Here is a 16762-nt window from a genome sequence, read left to right as displayed (position 1 = left end):
GGGCCAGCACAGGGAAGAGGGTGTTGATTTATTGTCCCTAGCACTTGAGGGAATGATGAGAAGTAATGGATGGAAGCTCATAAGAGTGAGTTTCAACCTGGAAATTAAAAACAAATTTTCTGGCAGTAAAAATGATTAATCAACAGAACAGCTTCCCTTCTAGAATTGTGAGTGCTCTATCATTGAAAGTTTTCAAGAAAAGACCAGACAATCATTTGTCTGGCATGATATAAGAAATCCTGCCTTGGACAAGTAGTTGGAATCAGTGGTGGGATTCAAATTTATTTACTACCCGTTCTGTGGGCCTGGCTTGGTGGGCGTGGCAGGGGAAGGATACTGTAAAATCCCCAGTCAGAGGGGGTATTTGCTAGTTCTCAGAACTGCTAAGAATTTTCGCTACCAGTTCTCCAGAACTGGTCAGAACCTGCTGAATACCACCTCTGGGTGGAATTAAAGACCTCCAAGGTCCCTTCCAGCCCTATGTTCAAGGGTATTGTGTAGTGCAAATTAGCTATTTTTTGTATGCCTGATTATTTGTCATGGGGTTTGCACTTAGGTTTTTTTTGTTCCTGTGGGGAGGAATGTGTGTGGTGTGTCTCTATGTAAGCAGATAATCATTCTCTCACAAAGGGGAACATTTTAATGTTCCCTTTCCATACTTCTGAAATGTCCTTGTCCATTCCTACAAATTTAGGCTTTCTATTTTCAGAAAGTTAAAAGTGTCATTGACTAGTAAGCTTACACGTTATCAAAACAAATTGTAACTCATACTGATCCCATTTGTGTTCTGGCCCATTCTCATGGTTACAATCATATGAAGAAGAGATTATGGATGAGCCTTATAGCAGGGTTTTAATTCCTATATGAATAGTTCTGACTTCTGGGAACTATACAGTATTCAACCCCTAACATCCAAGAGGCTACAGAATGAAGCAAAAGTTGTCATTGTTTATGTGAGAATGATGCAATTGCATTGCCTTCCATTGAGGACTTGCCTTCCATTGAGGACTTGTATACTGTACAAGCCAGAAAGAGAACTGTGAAAATATCTACAGACCCCTCATATCTTGGACATATACTGTTTCAGCTTCTTCCCTCAAGATGAACAGGGCACTGCATGCCAAAACAAGTCCACACAGAGACAGTTTTTTCTCCATACCATCATTCTTCTAAACAACTAATTTCCACAATACTATCTTATGCCCTATGACATCAAACCACCTAGTAGGGCTGCATTACTTATTATCCTTCTCATCGTTCCTATTATCTATTCTTTGACATCTTATGAATATCATTTGAGTTGCACTGATTGCTGTTATTTAGTGTCTTATATCACTGAGTATTGTATATTCATAATGACTATATTATGATTATTATTATTATTTATCACTTGTTGTTTGTATGTACACTGAGAGCTTGTGTACTGGAGACAAATTCCTTGTGTGTCCAATCACACTTGGCCAACATAGAATTCTATTCTATTCGGTCCTGTCCTGTCCTGTCCTGTTCTGTTCTATTCTGTTCTGTTCTATGCTTCATCATTCTGATCTCCTGCCCACCCCTGCAGATGTGGTGAGGAAGGTACAGCCAAGAAGGCAAACTAACTGGTGCATCCCTCCCCTCTCTTATGTGATTTTGATCAAAATATTATGAAAAAAGGTCTTGGATGGTAATAACCTATTTTACATATCCTACCACTGATTTACATACTGTAAGCATACAATGCTTGCTTCCTTTGTAAGGGCATGATCAATGAAGGGAAAATATTGCTTTCTTTTCAGAGATCATTTTCCTGTGAAAAAAAGAATGAACATTCAAAGAGTTCTCTATACCTTCAGCAATAAGTTTAAATAAATATATTTATGATGCACTAAGTTGACATTTGATGGAAGTTACTATTTATAAAAAACCTTGTCATATTACTCTTGTTGAATTGCTCATAAATTCAGGGTTGAATAAAGTGATCAGATTACATTAAATGCATGTTGGTATCTCTAACTTTCTGCAATGAATTAAAACTGGCTGATCATGTCTCAAGTGCATTTCACTTGCTGTTGATTCATGTGCAGCAATATAACTTTCAAAATTCCCTTATGCCACCAAACTGACTCTGATATACTGAAGGCTGGAGAAGATTATGGTAGCTCTAAGATTGAAAACTCTATCATGGCAACAGATAAATGCAGTAAAGATATCATTAATGCATAAACAAAACCATCAGCTATAGAAATAACTATTCATTTAATCCACTGCTGAATTCAAGGGAGAGTCTTGTTGTTTAATGACTATGAAAAAAACAGGCTAAGATATGTAAATGCCAATATATTGTTTCTCTTCTCTTCTTATTAATCTTTGTTTTGTGCACTGTAAAAGAGACATTGGGTTTCCTTTTTGCATTCAAAATAAATGTGTTCTTCACAAAACAAGATAAGTCAGGTGAATTGAGAGCAATCAAAATGCAGGAAGGTGGAAATATACAAAAACTAGTTTTTAATTAAAAAAAATAAAAAGTCGGTCATAGAAATAACTTTTTCCCCCTTTGTACAGGGCTTCTTTGTTTCTTTGTTTTGAAACCCAATCCATCTTTAAAGGCTTTTTAAGCTGGCAAAAATGCATTATTATTAAGCTGGTAGCTTCTATTGTTTCAGAGGCAGCTATGGCTATGGATGAATGCTTTCAACAGAAGTTAAAAGAGATAATGAGCCTTTAATGATACAAAATCAGAGTCTTGTGTGCTTAGTGAAGCTTGACACAAACTCTAGCTTTCAGCCAGCAAGAGGGGCTTATACTATCTCCCAGTTTTCTAAGCTCCAAATACCCACAAAAATGCTTTCTTTTCCAACTCTCTCTCAAGATATTATCAGTAGTAGATGTCTATGATATTCCGCTGTTAAGTGATATGAAGCATCAAATAGCCATGGTGAAAGTAAACTCAATTTTGTCATCTCCTCCCCTGCAATCTTTTAATGGATACCAGGAAGAAATAATTTTCTGGGTATCCTTATGCATATATTTATAGCAATTCTTTAGGGTTTTTTTTCCTGAAGTTCCTTTATCTGCTTCACTTACCATAGGCAAATAAACTTTCACAGTTCAACTTTCTAAACTAGTCACAAAGACTCATCTTCTAGGATCAAACGTCTTAGAATTCATGTTTAATTCTTTAACAAATATTAAGAATTTGTTGTTTGAAGCGAAAGATGGAGGCCATATTGAATTCCAAAAGCAAAAGCAAACACATTAGGAATTAATGAGATGTGTAGGTGCAGTGGTTAGAATGCAGTAATGCAGGCTAATTCTGCTGACTGTCAGCAATTTGATTCTGATCAGCTCAAGGTTGGCTCAGCCTTCCATCCTTCCAAGGTCAATAAAATGAGGACCCAGATTGTTGGGGGCAATAGGCTGACTCTGTAAACCACTTAGAGAGGGCTGTAAAGCACTGTGAAGTGGTATATACATTTAAGTGCTATTGCTAAATCAGATGAATTCAAGTTAATTGGCTACAACCAATGTATCTAGACTCTCCAAAAATCTGAGCAATAATTATTATCCAAACAAAGAAGCTACCAGTGAATCTCATCATTATAGTAAAGGTGATTTAAACTAAGTTTAAATTAAGTGCTAAGTTTCAAATTTCATTTCCTGGTCCAGTTAAAATTAAGAAGCCTTAAATGTGGTTTCATTACAGGTAGTCCTTTACTTGCAACCATTCATTGAGCAACCATTCAAAGTTAATATAATGGTGAAAAAAGTGACTTATGATCAGTCCCCCATTCCTGGGGTTGAGTGATTGTAATCCAGGTACTTGGCAATCAGCTCACATTTACAAAGGTTGCAAAATTGGGCACACTAATGTGGTGACTCATTTTTTTTTACATTTGAGGATGACTGATTTTTATTAAACAATCAAAGGAAACCAAACAGGCTTCAGATTTTATTTATTTATTTATTTATTTTTATTTGTCAATTATCAAACTGTGTAAAATATGACTGTCACATAATTAACACATCAGCATTAACAAACAGAAATATTTGAGAGTCAGGGTGGACAACTCTTCACAACGGTAAGGATAGCAAGAACAGTTCATCCAGCCACATATTCCAGCTTGCCAGTCGCCTCAAACCACTTCTGTAGACAAGTATTTAATCCATCTTAATGAAGCCGATGTCTTTGGCATACCGGCGGAAGCACTGGCGACACATGTTGAGGCTTTACTTGCAGATCAGTCCGTGCTGGTTGGAGCACACACAGCAGGATCAAGATCCCTGCCCAAACTTCCTGGGGTGGCTCCAGTAGAGCTGCTGGTGTCCCATGGCGATGTTCGCGTGTCTCAGGTGCCGAAAGGGAAAAAAAGGAAAAGGCAAATGGCTCGTTTTAATGGCGGCATCACTTAACAATGTACGTTCTGGTCCCAATAGTCATCATATGTTGAGGACTACCTGTATTCATTTTCTGCAGAAATTGTTAAGAATCTCCTTATGTGGATTTAACAATAGCTTAGGTAAGACCTGATAGACAAAATGCTACAGTAGCCAGTGGTTACAACAAAAATCTAAATGTTAGCTTGCAAAATGCTGATACTGTTATTGTCAGGACCAATTCCCTAATTAAATCATGAGCCTTGAGCCAAGCTTTAAAATAAATCCAGTTATTTATTAGGAGCTTTATGTCAGCACATTCCAAGTAAAGCCAACTCTGATCCCACATAATTTATGGTCCAGCTCTAACCCTGTTTTCCCCCTCCCCCCAAGTTGTGTAATCAGTCACATTCTCCAATGAAGCAATTTTGTGAGTTGTAGGTATCACTCTTCTCCAGCCACTGTGTGTAACCCCAGAGAAGGCCTTGTCAGAGATATGGCTGCAGTGTGCTTTTGCTTTGTGTGCCATGCTGCCTTGCCTCAGCTGCAAATTCATTTTCCCATCCCCCTTGCCTATGGCAACTCAAGAGCAGGCCAGGGATGCTTTATGAGTTGACATTCGGCTCCCCTCGCTTCCTGCAGGTGACCTGTGCAAAGCAAAAATAATTATCCCAAATTCTTAAACAAATAATTAATAATATTGTTCAATAATCTTTTGTCAATACTATAATTTAACCAAGTTTGTTTCTTTCTTCTGATAATTCTAAAACAGAATGAACATTCCTTCTATTTTAAATACCAGACAATTAGTTGCTGATCTCTGCCCATAATTTGTATGGAATAAACATCTTACATTTTGATATCTTTTAGGGAAGAATCATATAGATAGAAAATTCATTTCCACTATATGTAACTAACCAACATCAAACTTTTTCAATATGTAAATCTTAAATTCCTCCCATCTGTCGGGCAATGCCATTCCTGATTTGAGGAATGCCATTGCCTTTCCTGACTTCTTACACAGCATCTCCACTCCAGGAAGACTAAGCCATTCATTGCTGTGTGAGGCAAACCTAATAAGATATTTAAGACGGACAACAGTTTCTACTTTTCTAGAATCCTGGATCTATCAGTTGGTGTAGATTATTAATATAGTGGGCAATGCTATTTATTTCCTCTTCTATCAGCTCCTACACTATATACATTTTCAATTTATCCTTCAGAGCTTACCATCATGATTATAGATGATAGATAGATAGATAGATAGATAGATAGATAGATAGATAGATAGATAGATAGATATAAATTTATTGTAAGGTTTAAAGATAACATAAAAATTAACACAAACTAATACACAGTAATGAAAACAAAGAAAAAAAGAGAGAGAAAAGATAAAAGGGCAAAAAAATGATGAAAAGAAACAGAAGTTCCTAATTTCTTTGGCAGAAAAAGTAATTACAAAGTTATCCCTTACTCTATGATTATAAAAACAATTTTCAATTTCTTCTGTTAGCCATTCTTAAACTGCAAGTTATAAGTGCATTTCTTCCTCTTTCATGCAAAAAAAAACTATGTTTCTAGTTGGCTATAAATATAGGTATTATTTTCTATCTAATCAGGAAAATCAGTTTCATTATCTCTGCAAGGTCCATCAACTTTACTAACCATTTCTGCATAGTGGATAGTGTTGAACATTTTGCACTTTTGAGCATAAAATAATCTTGCTACAGTTGTCATATATAAAAATGGCTTTTTTAACTGCAAGTCCATTTAACCCAAAAGAAAAGTCCCTGGTTTAAATTATATATTAATATTTAAAATCTTCTGAACTAATACATTGATCAAAAAAATAAAGGTAACACAAAAATAAGACATCCTAGATCTGAATGAATGAAATATTCTTATTAAATACTTTGTTCATTACATAGTTGAATGTGCTGACAACAAAATCACACAAAAATTATCAATGGAAATCAAATTTAGCAACCCATGGAGGTCTGGATTTGGAGTTACACTCAAAATTAAAGTGGGAAAAAACACTACAGGCTAATCCAGCTTTGATGTAATGTCCTTAAAACAAGTCAAAATGAGGCTCAGTTGTGTGTGTGGTCTCCACGTGCTTGTATGACCTCCCTACAATGCCTGGGCATGCTCCTGATGAGTGGATGGTCTCCTGAGGGATCTCCTCCCACACCTGGACTAAAGCATTCCCCAATTCCTGGACAGTCTGTGGTGCAACGTGGCATTGGTGGATGGAGTGAGACATTATTTCCCAGATGTGCTCAATTGGATTCAGGTCTGGAGAATGGGCGGGCCAGTCCATAGCATCAATGCCTTCATCTTGCAGAAACTGCTGACACACTCCAGCCACATGAGGTCTAGCATTGTCTTGCATTAGGAGGAACCCAGGGCTAACTGCACCAATATGTGATCTCACAAGGGGTCTGAGGATTTCATCTTGGTACCTAATGGCAGTCAGGCTACCTCTGGCGAGCACATTGTGCAGCCCCCTAAAGAAATGCCACCCCACACCATTACTGACCCACTGCCAAACCAGTCATGCTGGAGAATGTTGCAGGCAACAGAATGTTCTCCACTGCGTTTCCAGACCCTGTCACATCTGTCACATGTGCTCAGTGTGAACCTGCTTTCATCTGTGAAGAGCACAGGGCTCCAGTGGCGAATTTGCCAATCTTGGTGTTCTCTGGCAAATACCAAATGTCCTGCACGGTGTTGGGCTTTAAGCACAACACCCACCTGTGGAGGTTGGGCCCTCATACCACCCTCATGGAGTCTGTTTCTGACCGTTTGAGCAGCCACATGCACATTTGTGGACTGCTGGAGGTCATTTTGCAGGGCTCTGGCAGTGCTCCTCCCGTCCCTCCTTGCACAAAGGCGGAGGTAGTGGTCCTCATGCTGGGTTGTTGCCCTCCTACAGCATCATCCATGTCTCCTGATGTACTGGCCTGTCTCCTGGTAGTGCCTCCATGCTCTGGACACTACGCTGACAGACACAGCAAACCTTTTTGCCACCGCTCACATTGATGTGCCATCCTGGATGAGCTGCATTACCTGAGCCACTTGTGTGGGTTGTAGACTCTGTCTCATGCTACCACTAGAGTGAAAGCACCGTCAGCATTCAACAGTGACCAAACCATCAGCCTGAAAGCATAGGAACTGAGAAGTGGTCTGTAGTCACCACCTGCAGAACCACTCCTTTATTGGGGATGTCTTGCTAACTGCCTAGGCTTTCTACCTGTTGTCTATTCCATTTGCACAACAGCATGTGAAATTGATTGTCAATCAGTGTTGCTACCTAAATGGACAGTTTGATTTCACAGAAGTGTGATTGACTTGGAGTTACATTGTACTGCTTAAGTGTTCCCTTTATTTTTTTGAGCAGTGTATATTTACTTTTATTCAATTTTTTCCATGTCCATCATATATAATAAAAGTCCCTTCATATTGTTCACATTTCCAACAAAGATTCAAAGTACCTTGATACTTTCTAGACAATTTCTCTTGTAACAAATATGATACATCATTTTATTAAAACATTACTTAAAGGTACAACATAAAGTGATTTTCAGTCCTTTCAACTACACATTTTTCCCACTGATCCATTTGTATATTGTAACCAAAATATATAATCAATTTATCATACATTATTTTACATTCTTCTTCTATGTCATAATTTTAAGAGAAGTTTCTACATTTTAGTAATAACATATTCATCATTTGTATATAATTCTATTTCAAACTCAGTCCTGCATTGTTCAAATCATAAAACATTTTATCTACTTTAAACTTTCTAATAATAATACATGAGAAAACCATTGGAAAAATGAGAGCAGAACTATTTGCTCTCATTCTTATTTATATATTACTAAAGTTCTTGTGTTTATTTGTATGTAACATTCAATGGAATAAAATAGAGCAACAATTTTTGAATGAATGTACCTCGAATGGTCTAACTTAGGGAACGCTCCCATGGGATTTAAACATGGAAAAGCTGCTACCATGCTGTCATCAATGGGGCAGTCAATGAGAAATTTGGCAGCTATGTCAGATTGACAGCTATGTCAGCATAATTGGTGGGGAAGCCAGTAGGAAGTTGGAAGTCGAAGATGAGCAGGTAAGATAAGTGGCTGTTGCCAGGTGTAGAGGGAGTGAATGGGTTCCTGAAAAGTGTGAAAAGTTAAGGGAATGGGTGTGAAAGTGCAAGAGGGTGCCCAAGTGGCATAAGACAGGGTGGATGTGTCAGAGTGCAATGAGGGTGACCAAGAGGTGAGGTGAAAGTCAGGAAGGGTGCACAAGATTGCAGTGCAAGTGGGTGGAGAGTACAATGCAGGTCAAGAAGGGAACATGGAGATCCCATGTGAGTCAGAGAGGTGTGCAAAAGTGTTGTATGGGTCAGAAAAGGTATGAAAGGGTACTTGTGTGACCAGTGTGGCATGAGTGTGCAGAGGGGCTGAGAGAGATTACTAGGTAAGTGGGGGAAACTTACCTAGTAACTTCTGACCTTCCCTGCCAACTTTCCCATTTACTTTCTCCCTGAAAGTTTCTCATAAGCAAAGTTAATGGGAAAGCTGGCAAGTAGTTGAAGATTGCTCCTGCACCTTATGGTCTTTTGTGCATATGTCCATGATCTTTCAATTGATGTATTTAGGTGAGTAAATATCTCAATGACATAAGTGAAACAATGACCCAATGGCTCATGGACCATCTCCTTGTATAAGAGCTATAGTAGCAATGAGTTTGCCACCTTTACTTCACAGTTGGTTTCTAAAAGACTTGTTAATACTCTGTTTTTTTACTATCAACCAATGCAAGAGTCCTGTCCAAACAGCATTCAAAATAACCTTATGGGTAGTGGATGTATGTTAGAGAACCACTCAGACATATTCACTTCCAAGAATTTTTCAGAGCAGCTGCTTTTATTGAATGCCACAAAATATTGAGTGCAGCATTTAGTAGAGCAACCCTCCTTGTATTGGCTATGTAATAATCTGCACCTACTTCCAGGGCAATAAGTGATTGCTATAGATTGAAATGAAGAATTGGTTACTTATTGGAGGTCTTCAAATGATTATCTGTGAACTTACACAACTCATCTACTTTCTTGTACAGGTGGCTATTCTTAACGTTAGATTTATTTTAAAACCTTTTGAGGGAAATTGAGAAATAATGCTCAGATGGGGGAAAAAGTCCTTTAAAATCTTTATTCATAAGTTCTAGAAATTACCAAGGAATGATGCATGTTACAGATAACAAATTAATTTTTCTACGTAGCATGGATAAAAAAAGAAATCAGATCAGTATGAACTTGGGATGTTTATAAATATTTATTGTATTCCAATAAAAAGTTACAAAAGAAATATATCTTTTTTGATAACGGGACAAGTTAATAAATAAATTGGGAAAATATATTAAGCCACATACAAGTTTGAATATTATGAAATTTCCCCACATCAGCTCAAACTAGTGCTCTTTGCATGTAAAATAGTAAAATAAGACAATTTCTTCATGCGTTCACTTAACCTTTCCATATTCTTCCATAGAATCAGACTTGATGCAACAATACATATAACTGATTATTATATTATATTATATATCTGTGATGGTGAATCTATGCCATACCATTTGTGGGGGCATGTGATCCCCAGGTAAACTTACCTCACTGTGCGTGCTTTCCAGCTGCTTTTCAGCCTGTTTGAGGCATTTTTCGGCCTGCCAGAGGCTTGAGGGAAGCCTCTGCAGCCTTTGCAGGCCAAAAAAATAGGCCTGTTTCATCACTTCCAGTATTTCCAGAAATCCAGAAGTGATAAAACGGGCCTATTTTTTGGCCTGCAAAGGCTGCAGAGGCTTCCCTCAAGCCTCTGGCAGGCCGAAAAATGCCTCAAACAGGCTGAAACAGCCAGCTGAGTGCAGACTCAGGGGCAGCAGAGGGGATCATGAATGCATGTGCAGGGGTTGGGGGGCACACAATTTTTGGCACAGGAGCCAAAAAAATTAGCCACCACTCTTATGTCATTATATGTCATTATATTATACTATATGTCATTATATTATATGTAACTATATCATATGTCATTATATATCATTATATTATGTGTCATTATATTATGTGTCATTATATCAGAATGTGCTTTGATTTTAATTTGACTTATGCTATATAGCTTCCATTTTTATTACACTTATAAATACTTGATTGGTCAATATATAAATAAAGAGTGAATTTTCCCAGTCTTGATTAAAAGAACTTGGCTATTTTCCATAGGTGCTTTTTCAAAAGGCAACTGGACTTTCTTTGTTTTTGCTTAAAGACATTTCACTTCTCATCCAAGATGTTTCTTCAATTGTCACCCAAGAAGTTCTCTTCAGTTCTGAAGAAGCTTCTTGGATGAGAAGTGAAATGTCTTCAAGCACCTTTAGGACAACCATGACTTTGATGAATGAGAATCTCCATAGACATTTGACTATTTCCCATCCAGTTAGATTGTTGTATATAATCTAATGATTTATGGGTGTTTCATGAGAATCCTACTTTAATTCTTAGACTCATAAAGTGTCTCAAGGGTAGGTATCCGTTACATGGCATTAAAAGAAGAATGCCAGGCAACTGCAGTAACTCTCATTCATGTTCTGTTTTTCATTACATTCATCCTACAACTATACTTCTAATAAGATTCCAAAGACAGAAGCACTTCATTCTATCGTACACAAGCACTATGAATAACTGAACCACTGTTTACTTATCAGAAAAAAATTGTTGTGGAACAAAACTGACAGATCAGCAATAGATCTCAAATCCATTCCAACCATGACAATGCTCATTTTTCTGTTAAAAGTTATACAGAACTTTGGATTAGATGACTTGTAATGTCCTTTCTGTGATTCTAATGTACCTTCTCACCAAGCAGTTGTAGATGGTTGCATTGCAAATCCATAACTGAGCAATTAACCTTTCTCCCTGGATTTATAGTGCAAGATCCATAACTGAGCAATTAACCTTTCTCCCTGGATTTATAGTGCAAGATTTTTCAAAAAGAATCAACGGCAGAAGAACTCAGTGTAGTAACAATTAAAATATTATAAGTATTAAAAAGGGGAGTTTGTTGAACTTTTTAAAACAAAACTTACACTAAACTTTTGAGATGGGTCTTCCATGAAAGGTAATCCCAGAACCTAAGCGAAGCCATTACAAAGACTTCTTCCTAGTTTGATTAAATATAATTAAATGTATCAATCATATCAATAGTATGCAAGTACATATTTGAAAAATGTTTCAAAATGCCTAGCCATAATCAATTCAGGGTTTTAAATATCATAAATGGGTCCTAACATAGCATATGAATCAATTCGATATGTACAAAAATGAGTGAGAAACATTAATGGGCTGTCCTGATAAAGAACAGCTTTCTTGGTTTCAAATCAAACTGGGTTTACATTTGGCTTACAGAATTAACAGTAAAAATCCATTCTAGGACCAAACTACTTTGATCTATCAAGACTTCTTTTAAAATTTGTTTCCTTAAGGAGCTCAATGCAGTGTATCTAATACCCAAGAACCTAAAAATATAAGCAATGCCCTAATGCATTGGAGCATTGGCCAATACAGTCTGGCAGTCAGTTCTCACTCATCAGTTTCACAATGAAGGCTTTAGTCTCCCAACAGATTGCCATCAGGATTCATTTAATTCATTTAAGTTATGGTGATTCCCATAACTTAAATGAATTGATCCAACTTCTTTTGAAAATCTAAATAGATAATGTTTACTGGCACACCCTTATCAACATGTTGTCTATACCCACAAAAGGTCAAATATGTTAATTAAACAGGACTTTCCTTTAGTGAAACCATGCTGGGTATCCTTGAAGAAGGCCCATGTCTCTAAATGCTGGGTTATTTTATCTTTAAAAGCAATTCCAATTGTCTTTCCCAGAACAAATGTTGAGCTGAAAGACATATAATTTCCTGGTTCTTCAGGGGAGCTATTCTTCCACTACCAGTTTTAGCTTCACCATAATTGTGACAGATAAATTGGATTGAGAGATAGCAGCTAGTGCAAATTCATCCAGTTAGGTTCTTTGACTGAGTATGGATTTGAACCTGGGTGTCAGGCTCAATACCAAGAATTATACATGATGATTTTTCCAAGGGGAGGATCCCCCACCCCCCACTCCTGTTGTTTTATACCTATAGAGAAAATCTTGCCAGACTGAGCACTCTACTATGTCCATTATAATGCACTCCATGAACTATTAAGGAAAGTCTGTCTTTATCTTCTGTCATATAATATCAGAACTGAGTCACCTCTTCCTCCTCTGAAGCACCCCTCCTTCCTGGGAATCCACTACATTCCATCACAGTAAGTCTTCCTAGTTCCAGACTTATACTGCCACACTGGAGCTCTATGTAACTTTCCCCAACATGGCACCATACAGAATTATTGTCCTTCAGCCCCTATAATTGCCTATCAATATGGCCAGCTTTTTGATACTGGATTTCTAAAGCAGTTTAACATTACCAGAATGGAAAAAGCTGCTTAAGCTCAACAGGCATAGAAGAAAAAAACAATTTCTATACCAAAAAACAGCAACAGGATTGTTGTTGTTCCTATTTAATGGCCTATATTTCCCCTGGTCCCTAATGGCATATCACTAGAGATTTCAGTTATTTAACCATTAAAGTATTGTAGTATTAACCATCAGTGTAGTAAAAGGATCACAGTCGTTGTTGAACTCATGATTCTGACCTCCAACCAGTTCGAGTAGGCATCGACGATGATTAAAAATGTATATCCCTTTGTGGGTCTGGCGAAGTCTATGTGGATCCTTGACCAGGGGCCTCTGGGTGTCTCCCAGTCAAGGACCGGTGCTAAAGTGGGGGTAGGTCTGGACGACTGGCATTTATTACATGTTTTTACCCAGGTTTCAATGTCTTTGTCTATTCCTAGCCACCAGACGTAGCTTCTGGCCAGGGACTTCATTTTTACCATGCCTGGGTGTCCCTCATGTAACATGTTCAGCACGTCTTTTCGTAATTTTCTTGGCACAACAACCCTATCCCCCCACAATATGCATCCTTTTTCAATTGACAGCTCAGTTTTCCGGGTTCTGAACGGTTTAAAGTCTTGTTTTTGTAGTTTTCCAGCCAGCCCCTCCCCACCCAGTGCAGGAGTCGGGCCATTAGTGTATCTTATGTGGTTTCCCTTGCAATGTCCAATGCAGCAGGTTTGATATTGTTTCAATTTGCAGGGTGCGTGTTGTGGGAGCTGGGTTGTTGTCGTGGTCTGGTAGGGGTGAGCAGCTCAGTGCGTCGGCGTGGGGTATGGCTTTTCCTTGGTCGATAGATGAGCTTGTAATTGTAGGCTGCAAGAAATTCCGACCATTTTGTCATCCTTGGAGACAGGATGTTGAGGGTGGCCCTGTCTCCTGCCAGGATTCCTAACAGTGGCTTGTGGTTGGTAATTAAGGAAAATCTCCTACCATAAAGGTATTCGTGAAAACGTTTTACCCCTGAGATAGCAGCCAAGGCTTCTCTGTCCAGTTGGCTGTAGTTTCTTTCGGCTTTTGACAGCATTTTGGAATAAAAGGCGATCGGTGCTTCTCTGCCATCAGGTAGTGTGTGGCTAAGTATTGCACCTACGCTGAATGGTGAAGCGTCACAGGTGACAGTCTGTGGTAGCGTGTCTCTGTATTGGATTAATACAGATTTGGATGTTATTAAGTCCTTAATTCTTTGGAATGCAGCTTCTTCTTGTCGGCCCCATTTCCAGATGGCTTTTTTATCTAGTAGTCTATGCAGTGGTTCCACTATTGTTGCCTTCTGCGGCAAAAAGACATTATAAAAATTAATGAATCCCAAGAATGCCTGAAAGTCTGTTCTGTTTTTGGGTCTGGGTGCTTCTTTTATCTCTCATATTTTTTTTCCAGTGGGGTGGATTCCTGCTTCATCAGTAAGATATCCTAGGAACTCGACCTGATTTGTGGCTAGTTGGCATTTTTCTTTTTTGACCTTGAGTCCTGCTTCTCTAAATCTTTACAAGACTGCCCTTAGTTGGTCCTTTAGTTGTTTTTTATTTCCGGTGGATATCAATACATCATCAAAATAGGGAACCACCCCTTTTAGTCCTTGGAGGAGGCGTTCCATCAGGCTTTGGAAAACGCCGGGGGCCACGCTGACACCAAATTGCAATCTGTTGCATTTAAATGCCCCCCTATGTGTTACAATAGTCTGTGCCTCTGCCATCTCAGAATCAACCAGCAATTGTTGATATGCCTGCACAAGATCGAGCTTTGCAAAAAATTTTCCTCCTCCCAATGAGTGCAAGAGGTGTTGAACTACTGGAACGGGGTATGCGCTCTGCTGTAATGCGTGGTTCAGGGTGGCCTTATAGTCACCACAGATGCGCACGGACCCATCTGGTTTCACAGGAGTTACAATCGGGGTTTCCCATCTTGCATTGTTGATTGGCTCTAGCACCCCTTATGCAATGAGTTTGTTCAGCTGCTCATCGATTTTTGGCTTTAACGCAAAGGGAACGTGTCTGGCCTTTAGCTGGATGGGGGCTATGTTCGGGTTTAGGCTAAATGAGATAGGGGTCCCATGGTACTTGCCTAGCATCCCGTCGAATACGTCCTGGAACTCCTTCATTAGGCTTTCTTCCCAGTCTGTCTCAGTGAGGCTGTTGATTCCTGTCACTTCGATCCCCAAAAGTTCGAACCATTCTAAACCAAGCAGGCCGGGGTGGTCTTGGTTAACAATGGTCAATGGAAGAATTTCAGTGTGTTTCTTGAATTTTTCCTTGAAATGTTCTGGTCCAACTACCAGAATCTTGTTTCCTTGGTAGTCTTTTAACGTCAGGCTTTGCTCTTCGAGTTCTTTTCGTCATATGTCTGGTATCAAGCTTTTTATTGTGTTACATGATACCATTGACAGATATGAGCCAGAGTCCACTTCCATTTCACATGGCTCTCCCTCTATTTTGACGTTTATTCGGACCTTCTTAGCATCAGTTGCTCTGGCATTCCCAATGATAATTGTCTGGTGTGTTTCTTCCTTCTCGTTGAGTCGCTGACTTCTATTTTCCCGGCTCCAACAACTTCCGGTTTGCTTCTCCTTAGTTCTGGGGTGGGTGCTGCCTCGTCTTTTGGGAGTATAGCTCTTTTTGTTTCGGCAGACCCTTGCAATGTGCTCCTGTTTTTCGCAGTGTCTGCAGATGGCGTCCAAAAAACGGCATTCAGAATGCGGGCGATTTCCTCTGCATCCGGCACACTGAAAACCAGGTTTCCTTCCTCTTTTTTCTCGCTGGTTCCGTTCAGACTGGAGCCTATGAACCTCTTCGTATTCGTCCTCAGAGTCGGTTGATGACTCAATGTCTTCATGGTGGGTGGTTGCGGTAGTGTGTTTCTGGGTACCCTCGCTTTCTTTTCTCTGCTCTGGCTTGGGCTGTTGGCTGTATTCATTTGCTTCATTTTCCCCACAGATTTTTTTCACTGCCTCAGCTGTGGTTGCCTCAGCGATGGCTTCATTTATGGTGATGTTGGGTCAATTTAGTAGTTTGCTCTGGAGTGTAGTGTCTCTCAGTCTGAGAACCATGCAGTCTCTCATGGCTTTGTCCATGTTAAGAAATTCGCATGCTCCTCCAATGTCCCTCAGTGCTGCTATGAAATCCCCGATACTTTTGCCTTCTCGTTGATCCCGTTTATAAAATTCGTGTCTTCGAATAAGATTAGAAACAACAGGCGCGTAATGAGCTCTCAGCATCCGGTTCAGGTCCAGCCACGGCATCTGTTTGATGTCATGCGGTTTTGCCAATGCTTTGGCCATCTTAAAAATTGTAGGTCCGCAATGCGTCAGGAATACAGCTCTCTTCCTTTGGTCCGTGGTTCCTTGTAGTTCATTACTCTCTAGGAACATCAGGAACCTGTCGATATATGGTTCCCAGTCCTCTTCGGCTGGGTTGAATAGTTCATGTGGCGAATTATTTCCGGCCATCTATTTGACTTCTTGGCTCTCTTCGCCATGTGCTTACAGTCTTTGTCCTCTCAATCCCACCCTCGTTGCCAGTGTTCTATCGCCAGAACAAGATAGACTCAAGACCGGAGTTGAGTTCAGCTCTTTATTTAACTGTCAGTAACTTCAACTAAACTCGAGCCGTGGCAGCCTCTTTTATAGCAGCTGCTTGCGGCTCACAACCAATGGCATTATTTTAAACCTCCCGCCGTTTGGGCGGCCAATCATAAACTGTTGTTAACCACCAATCGTTAGGCAGTAGTGATTGTCCAATCGGAACGTAGTATTACGAGTATGCAAATGTCTATATACAACAGATTCCCCCCAATCTTGCTAAATAACCCACCACTCCAAATACTAAGAAATAAATCTAGATGTGCA

General features: G+C 39.3%; 1 pseudogene; it reads right to left on the bottom strand.

Moving 5' to 3' along the window:
- Positions 1-3969: 3969 nt before the first annotated feature.
- LOC113442797 (small ribosomal subunit protein uS14 pseudogene) lies at positions 3970-4338 on the bottom strand (annotated as a pseudogene).
- Between the last annotated feature and the right edge of the window lie 12424 nt (positions 4339-16762).

Source organism: Pseudonaja textilis, chromosome 1, assembly GCF_049901715.1.
Source record: "Pseudonaja textilis isolate UNSWEBS1 chromosome 1, rPseTex1.2, whole genome shotgun sequence".
NCBI classification, from domain to species: Eukaryota; Metazoa; Chordata; class Lepidosauria; order Squamata; family Elapidae; genus Pseudonaja; species Pseudonaja textilis.
The sequence above is the reverse complement of the archived record's forward strand: the minus strand, read 5'-3'. Positions and strand labels throughout refer to the sequence as shown.